This window comes from Phacochoerus africanus, chromosome 11 (genome assembly GCF_016906955.1).
Source record: "Phacochoerus africanus isolate WHEZ1 chromosome 11, ROS_Pafr_v1, whole genome shotgun sequence".
Classification (NCBI taxonomy): Eukaryota; Metazoa; Chordata; class Mammalia; order Artiodactyla; family Suidae; genus Phacochoerus; species Phacochoerus africanus.
In genome coordinates this window covers 56587959-56607314 of record NC_062554.1, presented here as the reverse complement: position 1 = coordinate 56607314, position 19356 = coordinate 56587959, and the positions used below count along the sequence as shown (strand labels likewise).

At 40.3% G+C, this 19356-nt stretch overlaps 1 long non-coding RNA gene across 1 annotated transcript in view; it reads right to left on the bottom strand.

The window, feature by feature from the left end:
- LOC125112040 (uncharacterized) overlaps positions 1 to 19356 on the bottom strand; it is a 57969-nt gene that overhangs the window by 22549 nt on the left and 16064 nt on the right. The window contains exon 3 of the long non-coding RNA XR_007131020.1: positions 3248 to 3329. This is a non-coding gene — a long non-coding RNA (uncharacterized LOC125112040). The remainder of the gene's footprint in view (positions 1 to 3247; positions 3330 to 19356) is intronic.

Genomic DNA, 19356 nt, shown 5'->3' with positions numbered 1-19356 from the left:
AATGTCCATGAACCAGAGAGTGGATCCAGAAGATGTGGTACATATACACAATGGAATATTACTCAGCCATCAAAAAGAATGAAATACCACCATTTTTAGCAACATGGATGGACCTAGAAACTATCACGCTAAGTGAAGTCAGCCATACAATGAGACACCAACATCAAATGCTTTCACTGACATGTGGAATCTGAAAAAAGGACAGACGGAACTTCTTTGCAGAACAGATGCTGACTCACAGACATTGAAAAACTTATGGTCTCCGGAGGAGACAGTTTGGGAGGTGGGGGGATGTGCTTGGGCTGTGGAATGGAAATCCTGTGCAATCAGATTGTTATGATCATTATACAACTACAGATGTGATAAATTCATTTGAGTAATAAAAAAAAAGATATTACTGTTCCCATATTACAGAGGAAGAAACAGAGGCTGGAAAGGTTAAATTCAGTCAGTGATAATGTGTTTCCCACTCTTAGCTTTTACCTTCTGGGACCCATCCTTCCTGGCAGCTGCTTATTTTGTATACTGTATCCCAAAGAGTCTCTGATGATGCTTAGGAAGAAAGGCCATATAAATGTATCAAGGCTGCTTATTATTTTCTAAAATAATCAAAATCCTAAATTAGATCTGTTCTATTTCCCCTCATCACCATTTCTTTTCCTGTAGCAAGGTGAAAGTCTCCCTGACCTGACTTCTCAATAAGGTCTTGGCTTTATCCTTGGTGCCTTTGGCTGGAAAAGTGTAGAAGGTCATTGCCCATCTCTTGGGATAGAACATGATGGAAGATACTATGAGAAAAAGAATATATATACATATGACTGTGTCACTATGCTATACAGCAGAAACTGGCACAAATTGCAAATCAATTATACTTTAATAAAAAATATATTTTAAAAATATATGTCCTATTCAAATCAGCCCCACAGCTTCTATTCATATTGGGAAGAGAAATTGGATTTTCTAAAGCCCCTCCTTTTTTTTCTTTTTTAGCTGCAACACAGCATATGGTAGATCCCAGGCCAGGGATCGAACCCAAGTCACAGTTGAAACCTATGCCACAGCTGTGGCAATGCAAGACCCTTAACCCACTGTGCCAGACCAAAATCAAACCCCCACCTCAGCAGCAACCTGAGCCACCACAGAGGCAATGCCATATCCTCAACCTTCTGGGCCACAGCAGGAACTCCTAAAGCCCTTTTATAATTGGGAATTTCTTTATACTATCTGGAGTAGAGTACACCTTAAAAAATATTCTGAGTTACACACCAATCAGAATGGCCATCATTAATAAGTCCACAAATAACAAGTGCTGGAAGGGTTGTGGAGAAAAGGGACCCCTCCTGCACTGTTGGTGGGAATGTAAACTGGTACAGTCGCTATGGAGAAGAGTTTGGAGATACCTTAGAAACCTATACATAGAACTTCCATATGACCCTGCAATCTCACTCTTGGGCATATATCTGGACAAAACTCTACTTAAAAGAGACACGTGCACCCGCATGTTCATTGCAGCACTATTCACAATAGCCAGGACATGGAAACAACCCAAATGTCCATCGACAGAGGATTGGATTCGGAAGATGTGGTATATATACACAATGGGATACTACTCAGCCATCAAAAGAATGCCATTTGCAGCAACATGGATGGAACTAGAGACTCTCATACTGAGTGAAATGAGTCAGAAAGACAAAGACAAATACCATATGATATCACTTATAACTGGAATCTAATATCCAGCACAAATGAACATCTCCACAGAAAAGAAAATCATGGACTTGGAAAATAGACTTGCGCCTGCCTGATGGGAAGGGGAGGGAGTGGGAGGGATCGGGAGCTTGGGGTTATCAGACACAACTTGGAATAGATTTACAAGGAGATCCTGCTGAGTAGCATTGAGAACTATGTCTAGATACTCACATTGCAACAGAACAAAGGGTGGGGGAAAAATGTATACATGTAAGAGTAACTTGATCCCCATGCTGTACAGCGGGGGGAAAAATATTCTGAGTTAGAACCAGGTCCTCTAAAAATTCTCTTTCCTATGGAACAGCTAATACTTAGAGTTTCACACTTGGAAATATTTTCATTTACCTTGAAATAGAGACTTCTGTTAAAATGCAAACACCCCCTGAACAGTGTAAACAGGTTCATGCTCAAATCTTATCGGCCATGTGCACCTTAATGCGAATTTAAAGGCTTTCCTCCCAAGTCACTTTTTTTTTTCTTTTTCCTATTTAGGGCTGCATCTATGGCATGCGAAGTTCCCAGACAAGGAACTTCATATGCTGCAGGTGCCAAATTAGAGCTGTAGCTGCCAGCCTACACCACAGCCACAGCAATGTCAGATCCAAGCCAGGTCTGCAATCTTCACCACAGCTTGAGGCAATGCCAGATCCTTAACCCACTGAGCAAAGCCAGGGATCTAACCTCCATCCTCATGGATACTAGTCAGGTTCTTAAATCACTGAACCACAACGGGAACTCCTAAAGTCACTTCTGAGACACATCTATGAACCACAGCCAGAGTTGGGACAAGCTGATATGACAGCTACCTTTAGGAATGAATTGAATTAGACAGAATTCTCTGGGCTCAGAGGAGAGGATCTAATTTAGTTCCAGAACTAGCCATATCATTATTTTCAAATTTTCTTCTATTTGGTAATTTTTGGCATTGCTCAAGACCCTTCATGAGCTGGAATTAATATGCATCAAGAAACCAGACCCAGCCATGTGTAGCATGTAACTGCAGCTGTCCCATACTGTCAGCAAACAACAGCTCCCTGAGCAATTTACTACCTGGACAGAACTTCATTTCTTAAGCTTATCTGTTCTCAACTGTCATCCAATATCCTAGTGGATTCCTCATCCATAAAATTTCAACTCCCCAAACAAGTTTCTATTCCAAGCTTTTTTATAGTGGCTCACGGTGTCTTTGCGCCACCATTTTTTAGTGACTGCACACATCTTCCTTTAGGTTATATTCCAAGTGCTCTAATGCCCTTCAGTGAAAGTCCAAGAGAAGGCAAAACTATGTTGAAGAAAAAGACATCAGCAAAATGGCAGACTAGGAAGCTCCAAGCTTTCATTCCTCCACAGAAGTATTTTTTTAGAAGGTAGAAACCGTCTGAACCAGCCTTACTGGAATGTTGGAAAACACTCAAAAGTTCACAGCTGCCAAACAAATACCCAGTTAAGAAAGAGCCATCTTCAAAATGGTTGGAAGTTTTGCAGCATTTTTACTTACCCTTGCTCTACCCCCTCCCCAGCATGGCAGTGCCTTTGGTCTTGAAGTGGTGGCAGCCTGGTTTCCAGTATCATTCCTCAAACTAGAAGAAGCAGAGCAGAAATTAATTGCAAGTTATTTTGTACATCTTTTGTACACTATCTGGTGTATACCTGAAAGACTGACATCAGAGCTTGTCTCTGTTATATCTAACTCAGAAATCATGTGGGGAAAGTGGTGGACACCACTGATAAAAGTTGTAAGATGACTATAGACCAGCCTACTGGGGCAAGAGATTATAGGTAGAAATGTACAATAGACTTTCTAAGGTGTAGAGGAAAAGCTGGAGTGAGACTGGGAATTTAGGACATTCGAAAGCATAAAAATATGGGTGGGGGGATTTAGGAAGCCATATGCATAGCCAGACAAAATGCATGCTCAGAAAAGAGCTGAGAAGACCTTAAGCTTTTACCTTAGGCTGATCACTAGCCTCAGTACAAGACTAGGTAAGTGTTGAAGGAATGTCTTAGTAAAGAGCTGATCTGTAAATACTAGAAAAGTTCCTGGCATGCAAGGAAATCACTATTAAAACATCAGATTTTGAGCTGAATATGAGCTAAAGGAACAGAGACTTCAGTGATCACACCTGACAAGTGATAGCCTCTCCAAAAATAGTTAGAAAAACACTCAAAACAAACAGACTACTATAATCTTCAACAAAAACAACCACAATGAAAACAAAACCAAAAAACCCAGAGAAAAGGGAAGAATCTGATTTCCAGAATTATAATACTGTAATAGTTAAATGTCAAATTTTCAGCAAAATAAGACTGCAAGGCAGAGCTAGGAACAGGAAAATGTTCAAAGGAAGAAAACTAATTCACAAAAACCATTCCTGAGGAAGCCCAGACATCAGACTTATTACATAAAACTTAAATATGCTCAAAGATCTAAAGGAAACTATAGATAAAGAACTAAAGGAAACCAGGAAAATGATCCATGAATAAAATGAAAATATCAACAAAAATACAGAAATTATAAAAAGGAATCAAACAGACTCTGGAGCTGAAAATTACAATAATTGAAATGGAAATTTCATTAGAGGAATTCAACAGCATATTCAAGCAAACAGAAGAAAGAACCAGCAAACTTGAAAATAAGATAATCAAAATTATGGAGTCTGAAGTGAAGAAACAAAAAGAATGAAGAAAAATGAACTAAGGGCCTATGAAACATACAAATGTACACATTATGGGAGTACCAGAAGAGAAAAGGAAAAAGCAGGAAAGAAATTAGTTGAAGAAATCATGCCAAACATCCGAACTTTGCTGAAATAAATCTGTAACTCTTAAGAAGCCCAATGAATTCCAAGTAGGTTAAACTCAAAAAGGCCCAACCAAGACATGTAAGCAAACTGTCAAAAGATAAAGAGAAAAGTGAATCATCACCATGAACTAAAGGTTCTCAATACAATATCTCACAAGAAACCCTGGAGGCCAGAAAGACATGGGATAAAGTCTTTAAAGTGCTGAAAGATAAAACATGTCAACCAAGAATTCTATAGCCAGCAAAACCTTCCTTCAAAAGTAAAGGAAGGAGTTCCCGTCGTGGCGCAGTGGTTAATGAATCCAACTAGGAACCATGAGGTTGCGGTTCGGTCCCTGCCCTTGCTCAGTGGGTTAACGATCTGGCGTTGCTGTGAGCTGTGGTGTAGGTCGCAGTCTCGGCTCAGATCCCGAGTTGCTGTGGCCCTGGCGTAGGCTGGTGGCTACAGCTCCGATTGGACCCCTAGCCTGGGAACCTCCATATGCCGCGGGAGCAGCCCAAGAAATAGCAAAAAGACAAAAAAAAAAAGTAAAGGAAAAATTAAGATATTCCCTCCCAGATAAACAAAAGCTGAGGGAATTGATTACCACTAAGCTGGCCCTACCAAAAATGCTAAAGTGAGTCCTTCAGGTTAAATGAAAGGATGCTAGACAGTACCTCAAAGTTGTATGAAAAAAAGATCTCTGATGAAATGTGTAAGAGAAAAATTCATAAAGAATAATGATAAGGTCACTGCATATGTAATTAGTTAAAATGAAGTCATATTGTAATTGGGTGGACTCCTAGTCCAGTATAGCTGGTGTCCTTATAAAAAGGGGAACTTTGGAGACAGGCGTACAAAGAGAATGCTATATGAAGGTGAAGGCAGAGATCAAGGTGATGTTTCTACAAGCCAAGGAACACTGGATATTGTCAGGAGACCACTAGAAGGTAAGGAGGAGGTATGGAACAGATTTTCTCTCACAGCTTTAGAAGAAAGGAACCTTGCTGACATGTTTATCTTGGACTTCTAGCCTCCAGAACTGTGGGACAATAAATATCTCTTGCTTAAGTCACCCAATTTGTAGTAATTTCTTAGAGCATTAGGAAACTATTATAAGCATATAATAAAGATGTAATTTGCGACATCAATAACATAAAGTGGCAGGGGAAGACAGAGCTATATAGGAGTAGGGCTTTTGTATGCAATTGAAATTAAGTTGGTATCAATTCAAATAAGGTTGTTATAACTTTAAGGTGTTACTGGCAACCATAACCACACTCACAAAAATATTGTTAGAGAATATATACAAAAGGAAACAAGAAGGGACTCAAAATGTGTCACTACAAAAAATCAACAAAACACAAAAGAAAGCAATAATGGGAGCTCCAATCGTGGCTCACTGGCTAACGAGTCTGACTAGGAACCATGAGGTTGCAGGTTTGATCCCTGGCCTCGCTCAGTGGGTTAAGCATCTGGCGTTGCCATGAGCTGTGGTGTAGGTCACAGACACAGCTTGGATCCGGCATTGTTGTGGCTGTGGTATAGGCCAGTGGCAACAGCTCTGATTAGACCCCTAGCCTGGGAACCTCCATGTGCTACAGGTGCAGCCCTGGAAAAGACAAAAAAGACCAAAAAAAAAAAATCAGACAAAACAGATGTTAAGTCAAAGACTGTTACAATAGACAAATAATGACATTATATATCTATAAAAAAGTCCATTCATCAGGAGGATATAATAATTATAAGCATATCTGCACCAAACAGCAAAACCAAAAAATATATGTAGCAAACCTTGACAGAATTGAATGGAGAAAGAGTCCTACAAAAATAGTTAGAGATATCCTACTCCCAATAATGAATAGAATAACCAAACAGAAGATTAATAAAGAATAGAGGATCTAACACTATAAACCAAATATATATGTATGCAGAAAACTCCATCAACAACAGAATACACAATTTTTTCAAGTACACATGGAACATTCTCCAAGATAGACCATATCAAAACAATTCTTAATGTATAAAAGACTGAAATCAGGAGTTCCCGTCGTGGCGCAGTGGTTAACGAATCCGACTAGGAACCATGAGTTGCGGGTTCGGTCCCTGGCCTTGCTCAGTGGGTTAACAATCTGGCGTTGCCGTGAGCTGTGGTGTAGGTCGCAGACTCGGCTTGGATCCTGCGTTGCTGGGGCTCTGGCGTAGGCTGGCAGCTACAGCTCCGATTCAACCCCTAGCCTGGGAACCTCCATATACTTCGGGAGCAGCTCAAGAAATGGCAAAAAGACAAAAAAAAAAAAAAAAAGACAAATCATACAGAGTATCTTCCTATCAAAATAGAATGAAACTTGAAATCAAAACCAAAAGGAAAATTAGAAAATTCAAAAATATGTGGAGGAGTTCCCATTGTGCCCCAGCCACAGATGCGGTTTGGATCTGGCATTCCTATGGCTGTGGCACAGGCCTCAGCTATAGCTCCAATTCGACCCCTGGCCCAGGAACTTCCATATGCTTCAGGTGCAGCCATAAGAAGAAAAAATAGTATTATTGGAAGTTCTAGTCAGAGCAAGTATGTGGAAGGAAGGAAGGAAAGGGGAGGGAATATTCTTTTTTGTTTGTTTTTTGTCTTTTTGCCTTTTCTAAGGCCGCTCCCTCGGCATATGGAGATTCCCAGGCTAGGGGTCCAATCGGAGCTGTAGCCACCGGCCTACGTCAGAGCCACAGCAACGCAGGATCCGAGCCGCATCTGCAACCTACACCACAGCTCACGGCAACACCGGATCCTTAACCCACTGAGCAAGGCCAGGGATTGAACCCACAACCTCACGGTTCCTAGTTAGATTCGTTAACCACTGGAGCCATGACAGGAACTCGTTTCTGTTTTGTAGATAGGTTCTATATATTTAAGATTCCACATGTATGTGATACCATATGATATTTCTTTCTCTTTCTGCCTTAATTCACTTAGTATGATAATCTCTAGTTGCATCCATGTTGCTGCAAATGGCATTATTTCATTCTTTTTAAAGGCTGAATAATATTCCGCTATATATTGTGTACGTATATATATCTCACATATTTATCCATTCATCTGTCAATGGACCTTTAGGTTGTTTCCATGTCTTGGCTATTGTGAATAGTGCTGCTATGAACATAAGGGTGCATGTATTTTTTTAATTATAGTTTTGTTATGGTATATGCCCAGGAGTAGGATTTCTGGGTCATATGGTAATTTTAAGTTTTTTGAGGAACCTCCATTCTGTTTTCCATAGTGGCTTCACCAATTTACACTCCCACCAAAAGTGTATGATGGTTCCCTTTTCTCTACACCACCTCTAGCATTTGCTTCTTGTAAATTTTTTAATGATGGCCATTTTGAGGTGTGAGGTGGTACCTCATTATAGTTTTAATTTGCATTTCTCTAAAAATTGGGGATGTAGAGGATCTTTTCTTGTGTCTACTGGCCATCTGTATGTCTTCTTTGCAGAAATGTATATTTAGGTCTTCAGCCCATTTTTTGACTGGGTTGTTTGCTTTGTTGTTGTTGACTTGATATGAGCTATTTGTAAATTTTGGAAATTATGCCCTTGTCAGTTGCATTGTTTGCAACAATTTTCTCCCATTCTGCAGCTTTTCTGTTTTTTAGGGGGTTTTTTTTGTTTGTTTTGTTTTGTTTTGTTTTGTTTGCTTTTTAGGGCCACACCTGAAGCCTATGGAAGTTCCTGGGCTAGGAGTCAAATCAGAGCTATATCTGCCAGCCTCTACCACAGCCACAGCAATGCCAGATCCGAGTCGAGTCTGTGACCTACACCACAGCTCATGGCAACATTGGATCCTTAACCTATTGAGCAAGGCCAGGGATAGATCCCACAACCTCATAGATACTAATCAGATTCATTTCCGCTGCACCACAAGGAGAACTCTTGCAGGATGTCTTTTTGTTTTGTTTATGGTATCCTTTGCTGTGCAAAGGCTTTTAAGTTTAATTAGGTCCTATTTGTTTATTTTTGTTTATACAAATATTGCCTTGGGAGACTGACCTAAGAAAGCACTCATACAATTATGTCAGAGAATATTTTTGCTTATGATCTAGGAGGTTTTTTGTTTGTTTGTTTGTTTTGTCTTTTTAGGGCTGCACCTGCAGCATATGGAAGTTCCCAGGCTCGGGGTCAAATTGGAGCTGTAGCTACTGGCCTACACCACAGCTCACAGCAATGCAGGACCCCCAACCCAATGAGCTAGGCCAGGTGTTGAACCAGCATCCTCATGGATACTAGTCAGGTTCATTAACGCTGAGCCACAACGGGAGCTGCTCTTCTAGGAATTTTATGGTGTCATGTCTTATGTTTAATCTTTAAGCCATTTCAAGTTTATTTTTGTCCACAGTGCAAAGGTTTGTTCTAAATTCATTGATTAACATGCAGCTATCCAACTTCCTTGGCACCACTTGCTGAAAAGACTTGTTTCCCATTGTATATTCTTGCCTACAATGGAATATTCTTTAGCCTTGAAAATGAATTAAATTCTGGTACATGCAACAATACAGATGAGCCTTGAAAACACTATGCTAAGTGAAATAATAAAGATACAAAAGGACAGATACTGTATAGTTCCACTTATATGGTTACCAAGAATAGGCAAATTCATTAAACAGAAAGTAGAATAGAGGTTACCAAGGGCTGTTGAGAAGGTGGAATAAGAAGTTATTGTTTAATGGATAAAGAGTTTCTGCTTGGGATAATTAAAGTGTTCTAGACAGGGTTAGTAGTGTTTGCACAATTTAAATGGACTTAGTGTCACTGAATTGTATATTTTAAAATGGTAAATTTCATGTTATAAATATTTTACCACAATAAAAAAGTCTTGAACTATATTGAAGATAAAATGTGTTTTAATAGCCCTCTCAAACCAACTATTAAGTGTCACTTAATTTTTTCCCTTATTCAACCAAAATGTATTGATTGCTAAACAAATGTCAGCTCTCTGATAGGTTCTCAGCTTTCAAAGATGCACAGAATAGTCTTTGTCATAAAAGGCTTTGTCATCTCTTTGGAAAGGTATGAAAGTAAAATTAACAGACAAAACTATGAGGTAAGTACCATGATATTGGTTAAGTGTAGGAAATTTAGGAAGCCTATAGTTAGGAGCATTTAGTTCAAGCAGGAAATACGTGGAAACATTTTCCGAAGGGTGTTAAGAGACCGAGCTGAGTCTCAACATATAGGAGTTAGCCAGGGGAAAGGTGATGAGCTTCTTAGGCAAGAGGAGCAATGTGCAAAAAGACACAAACAGTAAAGAGAATGTGAACAGGAGTTCCTGCTGTGGCTCAGCAGGTAAGGAACACAACTAATATCCATGAGGATGCAGGTTTGATTCATAGCCTCACTCAATGGGTTAAGGATCCAGGATGGCAAGGAGCTGTGGTGTAGATTGCAGATGTGGCTCAGATCCCACATTGCTGTGGCTGTGGCATAAGCTAGCAGCTGCAGCTCCAATATGACCCCTAGCCTGGGAATTTCCATATGCCACAGGTGCAGCCCTAAAAAGAAAAAAAAAAGAGAGAGAGAGAGAATATGAGAAGATGGGAAAAATGAGATAATATATTATATGAAATGGGTGGGGTGGAGTGGAGAGAGGAGGATGAATATTGAAGAGTTGGACAGGGTTCAGAAAATGGATAACTTAAATAATGTGAGAGCTTGTACTTTATCATAAGGGCAATGAGTAGCCATCGTATAAGATTTCAGAAAGAGGAATCATGTGATCAATTCCATCTTTAAAAGGCACCTCCCTGGCTACTCTGTGGACAATGGTCAGAGGAGGGCTCAACTCTTGACATACAGATGAGAACTGATGAAGGGCCTGAACAGGCCTGAACAGCAGCAGGCACCTGCATGGAGACCAGTAGGCAGAGTTAAGAAATCTTCATGAAAACAACCCAGAAGACTAGTGACTGATTGGATATGAGTGATGGGAAGACTCTTGGGTTTCTAGCTTGGGAAATCTGGTGAGTGGTAGTACAGTTCACTGAAATAAGAAACTCTGAAGAAATGGCTCTGGGGCAAGAGAACATTTCTGTTTGGAAATGTTGCATCTGAGATGATGGTGGGGCAGAAACACGGCTATTTAGGTGTGGAGTTTAGGGAAAATGAATAGAAAGGAGAATTAGCCTTAAATTAAAGGAGTCAATGTCTAAACATATAATCACATTATAAAAGTAAGTAGGCTCCTTCCATTCTCCACAGAGCAATTCAAGGAATAGAACAGTTCCTTTATGTGACATCAAAATCTAACCAAATGAGCAGTCACCCACTCAACCCTGCATGGAATAAGACTTATGAAAATAAACTGATTATCGATAAATTTGAAAGCTTTCCAAACTGTTTCATTTTGAAGCAAAAGGGACATTTAACATATATGTTGTGTATGGCAAATCAAATCCTATAACTACTTTTTTTTTCTTTTTTGGCCATACCCATGGCAGGCAAAATTTCTTCAGCCAGTGATCAAACCCATGCCACAGCAGCAATCAGAGCTGCTTCACTGAAATGCCAGATCCTTAACTCACTGAAACACAAAAGAACTCCCTAAATTTGTTTTTATATTTGAGATTAATCCATTGGGAATCTTGTCAACAAAGAGAAAAGAGTAGGTATCAAACAAAAACAAAGCAAAACAAAAATGAAACAAGAGTCAGAGCACCATAGCCACAGCAACGTGGGATCTGAGCCACATCTGTGACCTACACCACAGCTCATGGCAACACTGGATGTTTAACCCACTGACCATGGCCAGAGATCGAACCCGAAACCTCATGGTTTCTAGTTGGATTCGTTTCCACTGAGCCACGATGGGAACTCCCTCTGGTGATCTTTTCAAGGAGGTTTGTATCTTCAATATCCTTGGAAAGTAAAGATAGTGTCTCTTTCTGGAGCAAAAGGTAGTCATACTCACTGTCCAGTGTAAAGAAGATAACCTGTGTTTCCCAGTCAGATTCATTAACCACTGAGCCACGACGGGAACTCCATGCCCTATTCTTTTTTAAATGGGCATTCATCAGTTTTTCCCATAATTGTTTTTCTTTCCTTCCACTGCTGACAGAAATTTATCTTCCTAGTAGGTGTATTCTATCTTCAGAATTCCTAAGGAACTGGATCATATCATATATGGAGAAGAAAAGTAGGCTTTAGAGTAAGAAAATCCTGAGTTGGAATTTCATTCTACCATCTACATGATCATGGACAAATTTATTTATTCGCTCATTCATTCACACAACAAACATGTATAGAGCACATTCTATATGATAGGTCCTGTCCTAAATATATATAATACTAAGCCGAAAATGCTTCGGTTTTGTTCACAGACACATACAAACACAGAGTTACAAAGTAAGATAATTTCTAGAAAATTGGGGGAGTTCCCATCATGGCTCAGTGGAAACGAATCTGAGTAGTATTCATGAGGACACAGGTTTGATCCCTGGCCTCATTCACTGGGTTAAGGATCCAGTGTTGCCATGAGCTGTGGTGTAGGTCGCAGACACAATTTGGATCTGGCATTGCTATGGCTGTGGCATAGGCCAACAACTACAGCTCCAATTTGACCCCTAGCCTGGAAACTTCCATATGCCACGGGTGCGGCCCTAAAAAGACAGCAAAAAAAAAAAAAAAAAAAAAAGATAGCAAGAAAATTGGGGGAAATCGTACAACTAACTCTGCTTTTTTGGAAAGCTTTTGCTGAGACTTGAAGGAAGAAAGGGTGTTTGCCAGGAAGGAAAGGTGGTGAAAATTTTGAGAGATGAAAGGATCCTGGAGAGAAGGGAGAGACAGAGGGACTTTCTGGTAGAAGGAACTATAAAACCCAAGTCAAGGAGACATTAGAACGTAAAACATTGGATTCTAAGAGCTTCAAGAGCTTCAAGTCCTTTTTATAGGGTGGGTGCATGAATGATAGAGATAGGGGTAAGGCTTGATGTGTAAGCAGGGGCCACGTCCTGCACACTCTGCCTCCTTTGCTGCCTGGAGGCACCACTGAGGCACCCTCCTCTCTCTTCACTTAGACTCAAGAAATGCTATTCTTTTTCATACTATTGCTGTTTCATACTTTCTAACTTGGAAACTCCCTCTCATCATTTGGGCACTGGGACAATATATTCATAGTCTCCTCTAAATTCTGTGAGCATCCTATATTACTTGGGGTTCTCCAGAGAAACAAAACAAGTAGGAAATATATGCACAAAGAGAGACAGATTTAAGGAATTAGTTCACACAGTTGTGGGGGCTGGTAATCCCAAAACCTGCAGGGCAGGCTGGCAGGCAGGAAATGCCGGCAGGTTTCTATGCTGCAGTTCTGAGGCAGAATAGCTTCTTCTTTAAGAAATCGCAGTATTTGATCTTAAGGCCTTTAATTGGTTTGAGGAGGCCCATCCACACTACGAAGAGTAATTTGTTTTAACAAAGTCTAGCATGTGTGTGTGTGTGTGTGTGTGTGTGTGTCTGTGTGTGTGTGTGTGTGGCTGTGTGTCTGTGTATATATATAGAGAGAGAATGTTAATCCCACCTAAAAAAAAATATCTTCAAGTTGTTCCCGTTGAGGCTCAATGGGTTAAGAAACTGATTCGCATCCGTGAGAATGTGGGTTCGATCCCTGGTCTCGCTCAGTGGGTTAAGGATCAGGCATTGCTGCAAGCTACAGCATAGGTTGCAGATGTGGCTCGAATCTGGCATTGCTGTGGCTGTGGCATAGGCTTGCAGCTGCAGCTCCAATTCAACCCCTAGCCTGGGAACTACCATATTCCACAGATGCAACCCTAAAAAGAAAAAAATATATACCTTCACAATAACATCCAGACTGGTGTTTGACCAAACAATTCGGCACCACAGCCAAGCCAGGTTGATATACAAAATGAACTGTTGCATATCCCTTGAGACTTCAAACTAGACATATCAGGCAGGAAACAGAATTCAATGAGACGGGTTCTGCAAAAAGAACTATCTTTAGATGTATCATCTCAAGGGAACAAACAAGAGATGCCAAGTTACATGTCAAGAACTGTGAGGGATTTGAGATTTTACCCTATTTGAAAGTAACAAGATAACCTGTTACAGTTTCATGGGTAGCGACAGAGGATATGACACTTCTGGGTCAAGATGAAGGACAGTTGACTTCACAGAGCAATAACAGTAGCCAGTGCATCAGCATTTTTGTTCTGGTTACCTACCCCAGCCCCAGTTCCCCTACAGTGACACTAAGGGGGCTAGATAAAAACTGCACTGTGATGGGTTGAGTTGCAAGCCAGTAAACCCTGAATATAGGAAACCCAATCTTTTAGGGTGGTCACGAGGCATGTCTGCCCTCTAATCTTCATTACACTGGACAGTGAGTATGACTACCTTTTGCTCCAGAAAGAGACACTATCTTTACTTTCCAAGGATATTGAAGATACAAACCTCTTTGAAAAAATCACCAGAGGGAGTTCCCATCATGGCGCAGTGGAAACGAACCCAACTAGAAACCATGAGGTGTCGGGTTCGATCCCTGGCCTCACTCAGTAAGTTAAGGATCCAGTGTTGCCGTGAGCTATGGTATAGGTCGCAGACCCGGCTTCCATCTGGCATTGCTGTGACTGGCGTAGGCCAGCAGCTGTAGCTCCAATTAGCCCTCTAGCCTGGGAACTTCCATATGCAACAGGTGAAGCCCTAAAAAAAAGAAGCAAAAAAGAAAGAAAAGATCACCAAAAACAAAGGGCACTTAGTCCCTTGCTCGCAAGAGGTATAAAAACATGAAAGATCCATGGAAAATTATCTCCTTATAGTACCTAGAAATCAGTGGTGGTAAAAATCTGCTATTCATAGGGCCAAAATGCAAGAAGAAAGAGTTATTTGTGTCCAGCGAGAGCTGGAGCTGGGGAAAAGGGGCCATTAGTGAAACACTAGTCACAGAAATGGCTGCTACTAGAGAGGCAATGCTGAAGCAGGGAGAGAATGGGAAAGAACTCTGATCTCTCTGTTTTGTTTTGTCTTGTTTTGTTGTCTTTTTAGGGCTGCACCCTCAGCATATGGAGGTTTCCAGGCTAGGGGTCGAATCAGAGCTGTAGCTGCTGGCCTACACCACAGTCATGGCAAAACCAGGTCCGAGCTGAATCTGCAACCTACACCACAGCTCACGGCAATGCCAGATCCTTAACCCACTGAGCATGGCCAGGGATCAAACCTGCATCCTCATGGATGCTAGTCAGGTTCATTTTCACTGAACCATGATTGGAACTCCTCATCTCTCTTTCTGTCACACCCTGATTTTTGGCCAGTGACTCCAATTGGTCAAACCTCACATGAAGCCAGGTAGCAAAGAAACCTAGCTGATATGGTTCTCAGGAGTCAGTCTCCGTGCCCAAAGCAGCACTGGGAGAAGACTGGAAAACCTATCTGGGATGCAGTGGAGGAAAATAATCCGTATAATATATGGTCCCTCCCATATTTTAGCTTCAAATCTTCTTGACTTTCTGGGATCAAATGACCTTCACTCTATTCACTCTAGTCAACTACTCCCAAGGCTACACAGCACACAGGACTCTTCCACCTCTGAGATATTAAACCTAAATGTAACAATCTGTGACCACACTTGCTAAACCTCTAGCTGGTTCGTGCTCTTTTTCCCTCCAGTTAACCTGCTTTGCTCACTTGAACACCACTGCTTCCTGCATTGCATTTATTTCTTCTAATCCAATTTCTTTCTCATGGAGCTACTATTTTTAATAATACTTTCAGACAGAGTCACTGAGTGATACATTCTCAGTCTTCTGGCTATCTGAAAATGTTTTTTATCCTATTGTCAATATTCTGTGATGGTTTAGCTAGGTATAAAGTTCTGGTATACTGTTTATTTCCTCTCAGAACATTAAAGATGTTATTCCAGTGTTTTCTAGCTTCTAGGCTCACTGATGAGATATTGATTTAATATTTTTCCCTCTGTAGGTGTGACCTTTGTCTTTGTCTCTAGTGTCCTGCAGTTCTTCTATAAAGTGTTTATGTAAGGATTGCTATTGATTTATTTTGCTCACTAGTTAGCTTTCGTCAGTTTGAACAATCAAGTCTTTTACAATTCTTGGAAAGTTCTCAGCCCTGTCTTTTTGATATGGCTTTCCCCTCATTCTTTCTACATTCTTTCCTGGAAGAGAAATTATATGTGTATATCCTCTATATCTTAATTTTGAGGGCAGGAGAGGGGGAGGGCATGCATGCCCACGGCATGTAGAAGTTCTCCAGCCAGGGATCAAACCCAAAGCACAGCAGTAAACTAAGTCACTGCAGTGACAATGCCAGATCTTTGACCCACTGAGCCACCAGGTAATTTCTCAACTTTACTTTCATAGTCTCTATCTCTTCCCTTTGGGCAATCCTTTAGATATTTATGTTTTAGCTGAGTTCCAGTTCACAAATCATTCATTAATGTGTTAGTATATAATTTAACCCACTTATTCAGTTTTAATTTCAATAAAAATTTTTTTCATTTTAAGAAGTTTTTTTGGTTTTGCTTTTTTTTTTTATTTTTCCCACTGTACAGCAAGGGGGTCAGGTTATCCTTACATGTATACATTACAATTATATTTTTCCCCCAGCCTTTCTTCTGTTGCAATATGAGTATCTAGACAAAGTTCTCAATGCTATTCAGCAGGATCTCCTTGTCAATCTATTCTAAGTTGTGTCTCCCCCTCCCATCAGGCAGCCACAAGTCTCTTCTCCAAGTCCATGATTTTCTTTTCTGTGGAGATGTTCATTTGTGCTGGATATTAGATTCCAGTTATAAGTGATATCATATGGTATTTGTCTTTGTCTTTCTGGCTCATTTCACTCAGTATGAGAGTCTCTAGCTCCATCCATGTTGCTGCAAATGGCATTATGTCATTCTTTTTGATGGCTGAGTAGTATTCCATTGTGTATATATACCACATCTTCCGAATCCAATCCTCTGTCGATGGACATTTGGGTTGTTTCCATGTCCTGGCTATTGTGAATAGTGCTGCAATGAACATGCGGGTGCATGTGTCTCTTTTAAGTAGAGTTTTGTCCGGATAGATGCCCAAGAGTGGGATTGCAGGGTCATGTGGAAGTTCTATGTATAGATTTCTAAGGTATCTCCAAACTGTTCTCCATAGTGGCTGTACCAGTTTACATTCCCACCAGCAGTGCAGGAAGGTTCCCTTTTCTCCACAGCCCCTCCAGCACTTGTTATTTGTGGACTTATTAATGATGGCCATTCTGACTGGTGTGAGATGATATCTCATGGTAGTTTTGATTTGCATTTCTCTTACAATCAGCGATGTTGAGCATTTTTTCATGTGTTTGTTGGCCATCTGTATATCTTTGGAGAAATGTCTATTCAGGTCTTTTGCCCATTTTTCCATTGATTGATTGGTTTTTTTTGCTGTTGGGTTGTATAAGTTGTTTATATATTCTAGAGATTAAGCCCTTGTCAGTTGCATCATTTGAAACTGTTTTCTCCCATTCTGTAAGTTGTCTTTTTGTTTTCTTTTGGGTTTCCTTTGCTGTGCAAAAGCTTTTCAGTTTGATGAGGTCCCATGGGTTTATTTTTGCTCTAATTTCTATTGCTTTGGGAGACTGACCTGAGAAAATATTCATGATGTTGATGTCAGAGAGTGTTTTGCCTATGTTTTCTTCTAGGAGTTTGATGGTGTCCTGTCGTATATTTAAGTCTTTCAGCCATTTTGAGTTTCTTTTTGTGCATGGTGTGAGGGTGTGTTCTAGTTTCATTGCTTTGCATGCAGCTGTCCAGGTTTCCCAGCAATGCTTGCTGAATAGACTGTCTTTTTCCCATTTGATGTTCTTGCCTCCCTTGTCAAAGATTAATTGACCATAGGTGTCAGGGTTTATTTCCGGATTCTCTATTCTGTTCCATTGGTCTGTCTGTCTGTTTTGATACCAGTACCACACTGTTTTGATGACTGTGGCTTTGTAGTATTTCTTGAAGTCTGGGAGAGTTATGCCTCCTGCTTGGTTTTTGTTTCTCAGGATTGCTTTGGTGATTCTGGGTCTTTTGTTGTTCCATATAAATGTTTGGATTGTTTGTTCTAGTTCTGTGAAAAATATCATGGGTAATTTGATAGGGATTGCATTGAATCTGTAGATTGCTTTGGGTAGGATGGCCATTTTTACAATATTGATTTTCCCAATCCAGGAACATGGAATATCTTTCCATTTCTTTACATCTTCATTTTAAGAAGTTCTATTTGGCTCTTCTTCAAATATGTCTGGTCTCTTTTGAGTCATGTTTTTTCATTATGATTTCTGTATCTTCTTTTTCTCTTTGGTTATTTTCAAACTATTTATTTTATAATCCTTTCAAGAATGTTTTGTAAAAACAGGATTTCAAAGTACTAACTCCACTGATAGTAGATCCCTGATAAATTCTGCATGAGTCATACCCCAAATGGTTTGCAATTCTGACTATGAACTCATCTTCAACAGGAATTAGTATTCCCATACGAGTTGACTGGATGGATGATGGAAGTATGCTACATAGTGGCTTTATATTTGCGTCTTTCAGGCACAAAAAGGATTTCACTGTCCAGGATAACAAGCTATCCCAGACCAGCCTTTATTCTAAAATCTCCTCTTCAGGAATTCCATTAACAAGAATAAGGCAAATTCAGATTCCAAATCTAAACTCAGGGTGTAAATACATTTCCTTATTACTTCCCTGAGAAGTTTGTGGTTCCCACTGAGTTACTGAAGGGTAACTTCATCAGAGTCCCGGCTCGATTTAAGGATCTCAGTTCTAGCTTCCTGCCTCACTCTCTCCTGAGGCTCTATCTCCTATCCTTATACAGACGTTGGGAGGCCACTACCCAGCCTCTAAAGTATTTACACTGTTTTGTTATTTCCTGGCTGATGAATCAAGTGAGTAGATCCAGATTTCAGTTCCTCTTTCACATTTGGAACCAGGAACACCATTTCTATGTCTCTGCAATGGAGAAGGGGTAACAGAGATCCCCACTGGCTCATGCTGCCATGATGCTAAAACCGGTAATCCCCTTGCATGGCTACTTCATTCATATCTCTAATTCCTTCATTTCTCCATTTGCATCCAGAAATCTTACTCCATTCATGGCTATGGTGTTACCCCTAACCACACTGAAAGTCACAGTACACCATTCAACCATTCTACTTCCTACAACCTAACCATAGACCTCTTTTATTCTGCCTCACCCAACTGGCAGACAATAAAGACTGGATCTACCTGGAAATCCCCTTTCTTATATCAAGCTCATGACAAACATAGTACACTGTGCAAGCAGAGACTTTTGAGTAAAACAGCTCAATTTGAATCCTAGCTCTGCCATTCATCAGCCAAGTAACCTTGGGCAAGTTATTTAATTTATCTAAGCCCTCACTTTTCTCCAGTAAAATGTAAATAATATTTATCTCAGAGTTATTATGAGAACAAAATAAAACAGTGAAGGCAAAGCTCTTAGCACAAGTCCTGACACTTGCAATAAATGTAGTCATTATTAGATTCTGGAGAAAATCTCCAGATTGATACCTCACAAAATATATTTTTTTCAACCTCAGCAAGACTCTCTTTGGGGCCAGGGGACCTTGAACATGCTGCCTTTCCCATGTCCCACAAGTGCTCTTGCAAATCTGCAGCATTTTCTTCAAGCCATGCACCACATGAACCAACTCTGACCCTACTCCCATAGGTAACTTTGCTTCCTACTTCAGTGACAACATTGAGAGCATCAGATGCCTCCACCATCAACTTACTCTCTCATAAGTGACTTATACCAAATTTTCATCTCTTTTTT